Below are 13,012 nucleotides of genomic sequence, written 5' to 3'. Positions count from 1 at the left end.
TTCGAAATTCCCATTTCAGCTGCAGAATTTCATCCATCTTCCGATCTATCACCTCCTTGGGGTCACTAGTGTTATTGGTGATGTACGTGCAACACTTGACACCAAATTGGGTAGCTAGAGTCACACAGTATCCGCCAGTAACAGCTGTTAAATAATTTAACACTAGCCTATGTTACACGAGTTCTTTCTTATAAGCCTGTAACTCCTTACCTGTATACCTGAATGCGTCATCATACATCTGTGATATTATCTATTAATTTAGCAAGATTTTGGATGTATCTAAAATTCAAAGTACCCCGAGCGATCCTGGTGGGATCTAGTGCTACCAAAATTTGGAAACCAGTTGTTTCACTAATCAACTGTGTAGCTGTATGTATGTCACCAGGTATCATGTTTCTTTTGCCACGGTGTTCATAATGCATATGAAGATATGGGGATGGTGTGTTTTTATGGATACCAAGCATTTCACCATGTGTAAGGGTCATAACTTCTGGAAGTACCCTTCCCAGATAGCATAAACCTTCAGAACTCGGAGAGAGCCACTTATGCGCTTCCTTCCACATATAAAATACACATCGTCTGGGAGTACATAAGGAATAGAATGCATCGTTATCATCGGACACATTTCTCTGACAAAGAATCCTGCCTCAGGCTTTCCCATCTGACTGATACATGTTTTAGGTTGTACAATAACTGCACAGTACCCTTCTGGTACTCTGCCAACCATAACTTGGTGGAACTAATTGTATACCTATACCAGAAGTATATCCCATTGGTAGTAATGTTGCATATAAGTTCACCATCTACTGGTTCATTATCAGCTCTGTGTGAAAAGGTCATTGTCTGATTGTTCCCAGACACCTCCCAATTTCCTGGTTTATTGGAATTGGTGATGTTTAAACATAACAGGGATCTATCTACCTGGTACTGATGGAGCTTGAAATTTGGTGGCTTGGACATAATAAATTTCCCGTCCAGCATCTTCCCCTTATGTAATCCAAGGACCTCAGAGACATTTGACGGGATGATACTAGTCTTACATTGTGTTGTCCCTGAGGCATGTGAGAGCACACCCAACATTCAGTCTGATTTAAGACTTTACCCACCAATGTATGATAATCCTCTAAAGGATGCCCACCCCAATACTGATTATACTTGGGCTGACACCGTTGGAGGCATCTCTCATCGATTAGGGACCCACAATACTCGCAAATACAGTATTCCTCAGACAGTAACCCCTCACAGTCTCCGAGTTTCTAGGATAACAGATCTCTTAGCAATTACTGTACTGAGTTTGGTCAGATACCGCCCTTGTGAATGTATTGCTCCTTCTCCCGACTCCACTCCATCGATATCACCATTGACCTCTCCCTCCATCATCTGTCCTCCATTACAGAAACAAGACATCCCGAAACAAACAAGGATGATGAGAATTCTGGAAGAAAATAGGAACGCAGCCCCAGTCCTCCACTCCATTGCTGGAATAGTGGACTGCAAATTTCCCTAGCTCAGGAATCTCACTGCAGTCTTTAACTCTCCCGGAACAAGCTCGCAATTGACAGGTCTACATTATCTGCCTCGACTCCGCCTTGTATCTCCACTGGTTGGTTGACCTTTCTGCAGTGAGTGGAATGGACCCAGGTATGTATCTCTGCCACTTTCAAGCATGTCGTACTTGTCAGCAACACTTGATACGGACCTTCCCACCGATCTGTCAGACAACCCGAACGTAAGAAATTTCTAATCATATCAAATTCTCCAGGTTCAAAAATCATGACAGTTTGTTTCTGGCATATCAGGTGACAACAATTTGAATTTCTGCTGCTGCTGTTTCAACTGTTTACTCATAAGATACTTTACAGTAACCTTGTTGTTACTCTTCAAGTCTTACTGTGGACTTACAATCAGATGAGGTTGTCTCCCAAACAGTATCTCAAAGGGGGACAGATTAAGAGGGGGTCTCGGAGTTATCCTGATGCTATGAAGGACTAGCGGTGAGGCTTCTGGCCACCCTAGTCCAGTTTCTGCCATGATCTTACTCAGTTTATTCTTAATAGTACCGTTTACCCTCTCCACCTTGGCACTGGCTTGCGGTCGAACGGGGGTTGCGAAGTCTACTATTAATACCCATTAACTTACACATGTTCTGGAAGACATCACCTGTGAAATGAGTACTCCTATCACTTTCTATGATTCTAGGGATACCGTACCTGCATACAAATTCCTGAACAATCTTTTTGGCAGTAAACACAGCAGTATTAGTGGCAGCTGGATATACCTCAACCCAGTTAGAAAACACATCTGTACAAACTAATACATACTTGAGATTTCGGCAGGGTGATAATTGGATGAAATCAATTTGTGTTACCTGAAAAGGACCGTCTGTCGGAGGGATGTGGGATGGTTCGGTTGGTATTGTTTTGCCAACGTTTTTCCTCAAGCAAGTCAAGCAGGACATTGCCCTCTTTTCAGCTTGGGAAGAGAAGCCCGGTGCACACCAATACAGAGCAACTTGCACATACCTTGCTTTCCCAGGTGAGTCAGACCATGCGCTGCTTCAGCCAAGCTTGGGTAGTATGCCTTGGGTGCCACCGGCTTATTGACCGACTCCTGTCCACATCCCTTTGCTCTCCACACTGCCTTTTCCTGAATGGAACACAAATTTTGCATCTCAATTAATTTCTGCATATCAATTGTCTGAAAAACCATAATTTTATTAACTGGCATGTTAATTCTTAACCCTGCTACCCATTTGGCAGCTTCATCTGCCCTGCTATTGCCCAGTGACACAGGGTCTTCTTTACATGTATGGGCTTTACATTTGATGACGGCTACTTCTTTTGGTAGCTGAATTGCTGTCAACAGTCCTTTTGTGTGATGTGAGTGTGCAACTGGTGTACCTGCTGCTGTCATAAAATTTCTAAGACTCCATAGAGCCCCAAAATCATGTACTACCCCGAAGGTGTACCTGGAGTCAGTGTAGATGTTAGCTGACTTACCTTCCGCTAGTTCACACGCTCTTTTTAGTGCCACCAGTTCAGCCACTTGTGCTGAGTGAGGTGGCCCAAGTGGTTCGGCTTCTACAACATCATAATCATTTACAACGGCATAACCTGTGCATAATTCTCCTGTGTCAGTTTGTCTGACAACTCCCATCCGTGTAAAACGTCAAATCTACATTTACTAGTGGTGTTTCACGTATATCTGGTCTTGCAGTAAAGGTCTGATTTAAATACTCCATACAATCATGTGTGTTCGTATACCTGCAAAACTCCCCTTCAATCAGCAACTCGCCTCTCTCCACCCTTTGTGCATCTCTAGGCACATATGGCACGTACGTTGCTGGATTCAACGTATTACACCGTTTAATGGTAATATTTGTGGGTGCCATTAGAGCTAGTTCCCATTTTGTGAACCTAGCTGAGGAAACATGTCGAGTTTGAGCAGAATTCAGCAAAGCAGACACAGCATGTGGTGTATAAACAATCATATCATGACCTAATATTACATCCTCACTCTTATCGACCAAAAGAGCGGTTGCTGCTACACTTCTTAAACACGTTGGGAGTGATCTTGCCACAGTGTCCAATTGGGCACTGTAGTATGCTACAGGTCTGCTAGTGTCACCATGTTTTTGTGTGAGGACACCTGCCACGCAGCCATCAGCTTCCGTACAATATAACTCAAAAGGTTTTTCATAACCTGCTATTCCCAGGGCAGGTGCTTTTGTCAGACTATCCTTAAGGTTAAGGAAAGCCTGCTCTGTTTCCTCAGTATGTGTGACACGGTTGGGTTTTGAGGATGACACCAATTCCTGCAATGGTAATGCCAAAATAGAAAAATAAGGGATCCATGATTTGCGGTATCCACACATGCCCAAGAAGGTACGGATTTGCTGCTGGTTTTGCGGCAGTATCATGGTCTGTATGTTTACATAAATAGTTAATAGTGGTGCGCTCTGGGGCGATTTAAAATATGTAAATGAAAGTATAAATTGAATAAATAAGTCACTTTCTTGATGTTGTTGCACTGCAAAATGTCCTACTAGTGTCTTAAACAAAAAGTCCCGACTTGAATCTGTGGGTAGGGTGTTCTTAAAGATAATTAATCAGTTATGAAGATGACGTGTGTTCCTTATCCCTGACCGGGAATGTATGCAATCAAAAAATCCTGCTGTCTCTTATGGAGATGGATCTTTCGATAGTCCCAATGAATACGTGGCCACCAAAGGGTTATAGTCCGTGATGTCTGTAGGATGGGTGTTCTTATATCTAGTTGATGTTACCATAAGTCTCCATGTTCGCATTCCACCTCAAATATAATATATTGGCACAGTATCAGGGATCATGGTGAACACAATGGTGCAGGTAGGTAAGAATTAGCTTGTACTTACCCAATATGCTGTATCAATCCTGCTGGTTCTCCTTCTCCCGGTGCTCTTGTTGCTGCTTGTGAGCGTACTGAATGTGTGGAGTATGCTGCTGCACTTTTAGTAATAAAGTATGGAATATACTGCAGACTCCAGTCTGGTAAAAACTAATTTATTTCAATACAACTTATGACTCAGGAGAGTCTGGAATCAGCAGACTATACACAAAAGTCATAGACTATGATAAAAGTCTCTAAATGGCATAATTTATACCAAAGTTCTTTCATAGAAAAATAAATGTGAGTAGGGGGTGTGGCCCAACGCGTTTCATCCGTTAAACAGACTTTTTCAAGGTACCCACCCTATTCTTTACTGCCTTTATATAGAATGAATGATTAATTTGTCTGAAGCTTCGGTGATCGTTTCCCGCACTTCCGGGTTGCGCGCTCAAGCTCGTCATAATGCATCATAGCCAATGAATGTGGGTGATGTTTCTAATGCTAGAGTGTGCTCCGGAGTCCCCGTTTTAGTTTCGCGCATGCGCCGTCTATAGCGGCCATTTTGTGATAGTTTTTTTTAGCATTAGTGTTCCAGCCAGCTCTAGCTGATTTTGATGCTTGCACTAGAGTGTATTTTAGATGCCACCATCCTCCGGCTGCCATTTTGTCTAAGATCACTTGTATTATCTGACTGTATTGATCATAGGGGGCCATTTTGTTGATTATTACCAAAACCCTTTATGTCAATATATCCATACTGCGACTATCTTTCTAGTTGTTTAGACTTAGATCAATCGATGATACTTTGTATCTGATAGCCATCATACCATTAATAGCTTAATGTTAAACTCTGATGTTTTCTCTTAAAATTATATCACAATGTTTTATCATCTTATATTGATGTATAATCTTTAAGTAAAGTTCCCACTGTTAGTTCTTATTTGGTTTGATGTACACTCACTATCATTGCATGTATGTCACCTACCTTCTGTAGTTAACTATTAATTAAAAATTGCACTATCACTTTGGCCTCCAGTTCAATGTAATACCAGGGGATTGGCTATTGTGCTACTTGGGTATGTGGATGGATATTTTGACACCTAAAATGATGACGATGGAGTCTAAACCATGTTGTCATACAACTATTATTATGCTAGCACATGTACATCTCAAAATTGTCCTATACATGTTACCAGTCTTGATTTCATGATCATTATATACCTCCTTTGGGATTCTATTTTTTTATGAATATACATTGTTTAGTGGTATGGAGGACATAAATCTGCAAATGGTTGCCTCTCTATTTGGGATAACTGTACTTATGGATCTATATTTAATCCTTCTGGGATCAAGGTTCGTAGGTTAAAGATCCATCTACTTTCTGTTTTATTGATTCTGGAATTATGGTCACCGCCCCTCCAATTTGGTGTGACTTGATCTATTTCAACGAATTTGAGTCCCCTAGGGTCCATATTATGATTTTCCTTGAAGTGTTCTGATACACTATGCTGTTCAAACCCCTTCCTGATGTTTCGAATGTGCTCTCCGATCCTAATTTTCATACTCCTAGTGGTGCGTCCCACATATTGCAAGTGACATGGACATTCCAGGATATAAATGACGTCTTTACTATTACAGCTTAAAGTGTGTCGTATTTTATGTTCTTGTTTAGTTGTGTTGCTGATTATGCTGTTAACTGGGGTAGTGCTCCGATTTCCTAGATTTTTGCAGGGTTGACAATAACCACAATAGTAAAAACCGGTCTTAGTGATTGTGCCATCCACTGTGGATTGTCTTGTACATTTATTGTTCTTTAAGTGATTCCTAACTAGTTTTTGTTTTAAGTCATGAGCCTTTCTATACACTACATCGGGTATGTCAGGCAGAATTGTTGTCAGTTTATTGTCTAGATGTAATATAGACCAATGTCTTTGTAATATGTTCCTGACTTTAGGGGCCGAGCTACTGTAATTGGTAACAAAATATACTTTGTTATTGTCAATGTCACACTGCTTCTTTTTGTCTTTATACGATAGTAGTTCTTTTCTAGAACTCTTTTACTTTTTCGTAAGCTGTCTCCACTTGTATTTCATCATATTGTTTTGCCTTAAACTGTTCTTTTAGTCTTTGTCCCTGTACCTCATACTCTTTAAGGTCTGTGCAATTTCTTCGAATGCGTGTGAATTGGCTCTGGGGGATACTGCGGATCCAGCTTGGATGGTGGTTACTTGCTGCCAAGATGTAACTATTTACATCTACTTTTTTATAGTGTGTTCTGGTCTTAATACTTAGGTTTTCAATGTATATATCTAGATCGAGGAATTCTACTTTCTCTTTATCATATATGATTTATATAGTGTGTGAATTCTTGCAGTGATGCTTCATCCCCCTGCCATACAAACAACACATCGTCAATGTATCGTTTCCAGAGGACCAAGTTTGCACCAAGCTCATGCGCACCCCAAATGTTCCTGATCTCCCAAAGGCTCATGAACAGGTTTGCATAGCTCGGTGCAAACTTGGTCCCCATCGCAGTGCCGCGGCGTTGCAGATAGAACTCTTCCTCAAACCATATATAATTATGTGTGAGTATGAACTCAATTCCTTGTAATATGAATCCAATCTGCGTATCATTTAGGTCTTCATCTCGTTCTAGGAAATATCTAACACACTCTAGGCCTTGTTTGTGATCAATGACTGTATACAAGGATGTAATGTCACTGGTAGCCAGCCAGTATTCAGACTTCCACTCTAAATCTTGAAGAATATTGAGTGTCTGGGTGGTGTCCCTGAGATATAGTTTCTGTTCCTTTACATATTTCTGCAGAAAATGATCTATATATTGTGAGAGTGATGATGTCAATGAATTTATCCCTGAGGTGATCGGTCTACCTGGAGGGTTGTTGCTGTTTTTGTGTATCTTAGGCAGATAATAGAACACAGGTATGACAGGTTGGTCATTCTTAATAAACTCAAATTCATGCTTGTCTAAAATTCCAGTGGACTTTCCCTCCTTTAGTGTCAATATAAGATGATAAATGAAAAGATGATAAAACGTGGGAGGCACATATAGAAACCGTTGTAATTCCTACACCGTTCACCTGATTTGGATGTAATTACCCTCAAATTAAATCTGAAAGTCTGCAGTTAAAGCACATCTTGTTTGTTTCATTTCAAAGCCATTGTGGTGGTGAATAGAGGCCAAAATATGAAAATTCTGTCAATGTCCCAATATTTATGCACCTGACTGTATGTACATTTTACACCATAATGATTAGCTAACAAAACCTCTAATATTACGCTCACTGCTAGGGAACCTTTTATATGTGTGCTTGCATAAATGAATGTGAGATATTTACAGGAATTCATCAGTGTACGTTGTGCGTCTGAACGCACGTTGCTTATGTGTCGTGTATCATGCAAATATCTGCTGTATGTGAGTTCATATTTTATTCGCTAATGTGCGTCTGTATATGTGTCATGGATTAATATATATATACAATATATACACAACTTGTTTGAGCCACAAAATTATTGAAAATATTGTATAACATTACCTGCAGGCTGTGCATATAAGGTGTATCTAAAACATAAATGCATTCTGTGGTTAGATTTGGGTCCCATTCCCAAGATATTTCATTATGGTATGCCAATATTCCAAAATACGAAATTTTCCGATATCCAAAATACCCCTGGTCCCAAGCATTTTGGATATGGCAGACTCAACGCGTACAACACAATAGGCTGTGTGAGGAAAAACCTTTTCCAAATTCAAAATGAAATATTTGATCATGATCATCTCAAAAAGTACGTTGACAAAAAAAGTTTTAAATTCTGTAAATAGTCTATACTAATCTTAAATTTTTGGCAACATTTAAAAGTGGGATGATAATGGGTTCATAGTTTAAAAATAATTTTAAAGCAAGGTAGTTTATTCAAAACAGCCGGGTGTATTACAAGTAGTAATAGATAATACAGGTTGAGTCTTCCATATTCAAAATGCTTGGGACCAGGGGTATTTTGGATATCAGAATATTCTCTATTTTGGAATGTTTGCATACTATAATGAAATATCTTAGGAATGGAACCCAAATCTAAACACAGAATACATTTATGTTTTATATACACCTTATACATACAGCCTGCAGGTAATTTTAAGCAATATTTTTAATAATTTTGTGGCTCAAGCAAAGTTCTATACATACTGTATAGTGCCTTGCAAAAGTATTCACCCCCTTTGCATTTTTCATGTTTTGTTGCCTCACAACCTGGAATTAAAATGGATTGTTTGAAGGTGTGCATCATTTCATTCACAGAACATGCCTACAACAGTGAAGTTGTTCTTTTTTATATTTTGAATCAAACAACATTTAGGACAACATAACCGAAAACTTCAGCGTGCATAACTATTCACCCCCCTAAAGTCAGTACTTTGTCAAGCCACCTTTTGCGGCAATTACAGCTGCAAGTCGCTTTGGATAAGTCTCTATGAGGTTGCCACAACTTGCCCCTGGGATTTTTGCCCATTCCTCAAGGCAAAACTGCTCCAGCTCCTTCATGTTGTATGGTTTTCTGCTTGTGAAGAGCAATCTTCAAGTCTGATCACAGATTCTCAATTGGATTGAGATCTGGGCTTTGACTAGGCCATTCCAACACATTTAAATGTTTCCCCCTTAAACCACTAGAGTGTTGCTTTAGCAGTATTCTTCGGGTCATTGTCCTGCTGGAAGGTGAACCTCCTTCCCAGTCTCAAATCACAGGCAGACTGAGACAGGTTTTGCACAAGAATATCCCTGTATTTAGCACCATCCATCTTTCCCTCAACTCAAATCCGTTTCCCAGTACCTGCTGCTGAAAAACATCCCCACAGCATGATGCTGCCATCACCATGTTTCACTGTGGGGATAGTGTTCTTTGGGTGATGGGATGTGTTGGGTTTGCGCCAGACATATCGTTTTTTTTGGTGGCCGAAAAGTTCAATTTTAGTCTCATCTGACCAGAGCACCTTCCTCCATACATTTGGGGAGTCGCCCACATGCCTTTTGGCAAACTCAAATTGCGTCTTCTTATTTTTATCACTAAGTAATGGCTTTTTTCTGGCCACTTTTCCATAAAGCCCAGCTCTATGGAGTGTACGGCTTATTGTGGTCACATGCACAGATACACCAGTCTCTGCTGTGGAACTCTGCAGCTCCTTCAGGGTTACCTTTGGTCTCTGTGCTGCCTCTCTGTGAGTTTTGGTGGGCGGCCCTCTCTTGGCAGGTTTGTTATGCTACCATGTTCTTTCCATTTGATGATGATGGATTTGATGATGCTTCGAGGGATCATCAAAGATTTGGATATTTTTTTTTTTATAACCCAACCCAGAATTGTACTTCTCAACAACTTTGTCCCTGACTTGTTTGGAGAGCTCCTTGGTATTCATGGTGTGATGCCTCTTGCTTAGTGGTGTTGCAGCCTCTGGGACCTTTCAGAAAATGTGTGTTTATACTGACAGATCATGTGACACTTACATTTCACACAGGTGGACTTCATTTCACTATTTATGTTACTTCTGAAGGTAATTGGTTGCACCAGAACTTTTGAGGGGCTTCATAGCAAACGGGGTGATTACATATGCACATGCCAATTTTCAGGTTTTTATTTATAAAGATTCTTTTTTATATACATTTTTCTCATTGCACTTCACCAAATTAGACTATTTTGTGCAGATCCATCACAAAAAATTCAGATTAAAAAAATAAATAAACTACAGGTTGTAATGTAATAAAAAAGGTAAAAAGCCAAGGGGGTGAATACCTTTGCAAGGCACTGTACACAAAGCCTGACTAACTTTATACAATATTTTTTTCTAATTTTGTGCCTCAAACAAAGTCTTCGTACATTGAACCATCAAAACGCAAAGGTTTCACTATCTCAGTCATGCTAAAAATAAAAATCCGTTCTTTGGAGTATTTGGATATGGGAGACTCAACATGTAATCGATCTGATGGCTTCAGAAGTGTAATTATATAAATAAAGTTGAAAAGAAATACTTGTTGTAAATAAATTGTATTAGTCAGTCAAAAATATTAGCTGAAGATAGTTTGACAATACCTCAGTGGTTTTTAAAGTGTCATCAGGAGACATGATATAAATTCTTCCAGTTGGAGTTATAGGGTCGACTTTGTATAAGACATCTATTAGTGGTATCCATAGTACACCAGGCTTCCTTGGATAGAAGACTGATGGTGAAAGTCCAGCTGGATGAAGGAAGGTCACTTTTAATTCATCTTCATTCTTGTCCATCACATAAGCAAGCCACCATTTCTTGTTTTACACAACGGATATATAGCCATTTATTTGTTTCAACTGGAGTTGGTCTAGAGATTGTGTATCAAATACTGATGATGTAGCCTTAGAAAAGGTTTTTACAGATATTTTTTTATGTACTTGAATCAACAGGTATAAAAGCATGATACTACTGTTTTCCCCGAATAGTTACTGACTGGCTGAAACGATCATTCAAAATGTTTCAGACTCAATATAGTCTTCTTGCGTTGTGAACGTCAAATTAATTCCAGATATATTTTCTACTGCCCATTCATAAAGTTGGGGAGGTGTGAGGATTTGGTTCTCATATGGACTTTGTAGGCTGGCTCCAGCTACCAGTTTCTTGACCGAGCCGCCAACTCCATCACAGGGGCCTTACCCATGCGCTGTGGCCGAAATATGCCACTTGGCCTCAACATCGAAGTCTAGCTTGTGACAAGACAAGTTTGTGAAAAAAACTGAATGTTTAGCTTGATTGATAACTGTTTAAATATAAAAAATGTAATAACAAATCACAGTATGATCAACTGAAAACATCCTCCAAAACACCACTATAATGCACTTACATTTACTCAATACTGATTCCAGACACAAACTAATAGGTAGTGCGAGGGGAGGGGGCACTGACTGGGTGCAGCCTCATAACTTGTCAAGAGCTTGCACAGACATGCTACAAACTATCCTTCAATACTGAGCATGATTCATAAACAATGCATTAACATTATTGAAGATCATTATTTATTTCCTTGCAAGCATTATTCATTGTTTTTAGTTAATAATGTGATATAGGAACTTTTATAATTAGGCCTACAATATTTGAATTTTTGTAAATTCTCAATTATTTTTCGACAATGTGAGAATATATAATATCTATATTATATATTCTCACATGTAGATATTGACAAAAAGTAATTAAGAGAATTTACATTAATTCAAATATTGAGTGTTAGGCTAATTTTAGTTGTTCCATCATATAATTGGATTTAAAAGTAGGCCCTGATTTTTTTCAAACATAGTGCCTACTCCTGTTTAAAATTATTTTTAACTATGAACCCATTATCCTTCCACTTTTAAATTTTGAAAAACATTTAACATTAGTATAGACTATTTCTAGAAATTTTTTTAACTTTTTTTTTTTTTTCTCGACGCACTTTTTGAGATAATCATGTTAAAAAATTTCAGTTTGAATTTGGAAAAAGCTTTTCCTCGCAAAGTGTTGTATATAATAGGAAAGGGCATAAAAACACAGTAAAATGACTCCACTCCCATGTCTCTAGCCTAATAAGCAGAGCAACTATGGCAACTTGAAACTATGCTTGTGCGTTTGACAGATTTTTGAAAACTTTGCATTTTGTATTTTTCTTTGACTAAATAGACTAAATATATACTCTCCATATACCAAATCTGAACAAAATCTGAGCTAGTGAGGTAACATTTTAACAAAAAGTGTGTTGATTTGACACGGAACGGCCCAAAAGTTACCGGTCCACTTTACAAGAACTCTGAGTTAGATACAAGTATTGAATAGTCTGTGTGCGCATTCTCTTCATACAGTATTTAATATATTGTAAATAACACAGAAAATATCAGAACCTTCTTAATGTTGGAAAATCATGAGCGTGCATAGTACTGTATGTGAATGTTACTATAGGTAGCAACGGAGAAATTTGGGCTGGTCTGCAGCATCTGTCATACCCTTCCTTTCATTTTTCCTCTTACATAAGGCTTTGCAAAGCTAATATGAAACCAGTTCCTATTGGTACTTTTGGCACAATATTGCAAAATTTTTATTAAAATGGCCTAATTTGCCATTACGTTAATTTACTGACTTTCAAAGTTCTACAACTTTTGCTGATATTGAGGCTAGATGTTCATGAAGTGTGGTGCACACAATGATACCAAACAGCTGAGTCGCTACTTTTCTTCTTTTAAATAGTTTGAATGTCTGATTAGAAGATTGAACACGTGTGATGCTAATTCAAGAAAATTATAATTATTATTATTATATTGTAATGTTTGTATAGTTTTCATTACTTATTTGAAAAATATATATTTTTTATGGTTTTTATTGTATATTGAATGTATATTTGCATACAGCGTGAAAGATCTATATGCTATATTGACTAATTGTGAGTAAATAAAAAAATTTACATTATGATCAACGGAGCCTTGATTACTATATCTAATTTTCTGTCATTTCACAATTGATAGATTTTTTTTTATTAACGCGGACCTTTTAATATATTGTTCGTTTAGTTTAGGCAATGGGTATTCACAAATCCCATAGTTGAGGACATGCAGCTTCAATTTAATATATATAAAATATACCAAC

General features: G+C 38.4%; 1 protein-coding gene across 3 annotated transcripts in view; it reads left to right on the top strand.

Moving 5' to 3' along the window:
* LOC148453738 (uncharacterized) overlaps positions 1–13,012 on the top strand; it is a 120,456-nt gene that overhangs the window by 54,673 nt on the left and 52,771 nt on the right. The window contains exon 2 of one of the 3 annotated variants that reach the window (XM_088461800.1): positions 1,397–1,641. The exons of the other annotated variants lie outside the window; for them this stretch is intronic. The gene's annotated coding sequence lies outside the window, so the exon portion shown is untranslated. The remainder of the gene's footprint in view (positions 1–1,396; positions 1,642–13,012) is intronic. 3 annotated transcript variants of the gene reach the window in all.

The sequence above is a fragment of the Taudactylus pleione genome, unplaced genomic scaffold (assembly GCF_031769625.1).
Source record: "Taudactylus pleione unplaced genomic scaffold, aTauple2 ptg001103l, whole genome shotgun sequence".
Classification (NCBI taxonomy): Eukaryota; Metazoa; Chordata; class Amphibia; order Anura; family Myobatrachidae; genus Taudactylus; species Taudactylus pleione.
Note: the sequence above shows the minus strand (reverse complement) of the source record. Positions and strands in the feature narration are given on the sequence as shown.